Raw genomic sequence first — 1,515 nt, forward strand, 5'->3', positions numbered from 1 at the left:
GTGGGCAGCAGTGCTCAGAGATGCTCCCAGCACTCCTGCTTAGGGGCTGCTGCCAGAGGAGGGTGCGTGTTGCTTTCGAGAGATGCCCGAGGTAAATGCTGCACCCTTCATCCTCTCCTGTACCCCCAACCCAGACCCCACACCTGCACCCAAACTCCTTCCAGGACCCTGCTCCTTGCACATCCTTCTGCACCTCAACCACCTGACTAAGCCCAGACCCTGCACCCAAACTCTCTCCCAGAGCCCAGCCCCTCTCCCTCCCACACCCAAATTCCCTCCCAGAGCCTTAGGCAGGTGTGGGGTGGGGGGGCAGGACTTGGTCCCATTCTGGGCACCACCAAAAATTATACAAACCTGCCGCCTCTGTCCAGCCCAACCTTCTGCTGATGCACCTCAGCCCACACCCGTGCAGGGTTTGAAGCTTCCATTGCTTAAATTTCAGGACACTGAGGGATTTCAGCTCAACTTTGCCCAGAGGGAAACTTCATCCCACTTCCAACCAGGTTCTTGTCCATGGGATCACTGTTATGGGGGCTGGGTCCCTCGGTGTCTTTTCTCTCTCTACGACAGGCCAGGGTGCAATAACTGGGGCATCAGAGCAACCAGGACCTTCTGTGGGGCTGCCATTCCCCTTCCCCTTCTCTGGTCTCATCTGTCATTGACTCCAGCCTTTTTTCTATCCATCCTCAGCACCTCCCAAGCAAGCTGCACTCACCTCAAAAAGACATAAAGTCCTGTGGCACCTTATAGACTAACAGACGTATTGGAGCATAAGCTTTCGCAGGTGAATACCTGCTTCGTCGGATACATGTGGTGGAAATTTGCAGGGGCAGGTATAAATATGCAGGTAAGAATCAGTCTAGAGATAAGGAGATTAGTTCAATCAGGGAGGATAAGGCCCTCTTCTAGCAGCTGAGGTGTGAATGCCAAGGGAGAAGAAATTGCTTTTGTAGTTGGCTAGCCAGGCACAGAATTCCCACTACATTCATCTGATGAAGTGGGGATTCACTCCTCAAAGCTTATGCTCCTGTACATCTGTTAGTCTATAAGGTGCCACAGGATTCTTGCTTTTTACAAATCCTGGTTAACGCAGCTACCCCTGTGATACTCAAAAAGACAGTGTCCCCTGTCGGGTGTACATCACTGACCTCTCTCCTTTCCGAGCACTGACTGCCCCTCTGTTTCCTTGCCTCTCAGTCTGAGCAGATGGGACCTTTCCCTCCAGTGCTGGAGGATTCGCCCTTCTCATCTACCCTTGTCCCAAGCAGCACAGTGAGAGGGAATCTTAAATGTACCAAGGTGACTTTGGAGCAGAAACCCCCCCAGACCTTCCATGCAATTGGCACTTGCCCCTCACTGAGCAGGACTGAAACTGGTGCAGGGATACTGGTGGGCCACATCCCCTCTGGGCATGAGCAAAGCAGCAAGGTGAAAAAATGAACCTGGAGATGCTGGGGATTGAACCCAGGGCCTCATACATGCAAAGCATGTGCTCTACCACTGAGCTACATCCCC

At 52.8% G+C, this 1,515-nt stretch overlaps 1 non-coding gene across 1 annotated transcript; it reads right to left on the reverse strand.

Moving 5' to 3' along the window:
* Positions 1 to 1,443: 1,443 nt before the first annotated feature.
* On the reverse strand, positions 1,444 to 1,515 carry TRNAA-UGC (transfer RNA alanine (anticodon UGC)). Its single transcript has one exon. It is a non-coding gene; the product is annotated as a tRNA-Ala (tRNA).

This window comes from Gopherus flavomarginatus, assembly GCF_025201925.1.
Source record: "Gopherus flavomarginatus isolate rGopFla2 chromosome 13 unlocalized genomic scaffold, rGopFla2.mat.asm SUPER_13_unloc_2, whole genome shotgun sequence".
NCBI lineage: Eukaryota > Metazoa > Chordata > Testudines > Testudinidae > Gopherus > Gopherus flavomarginatus.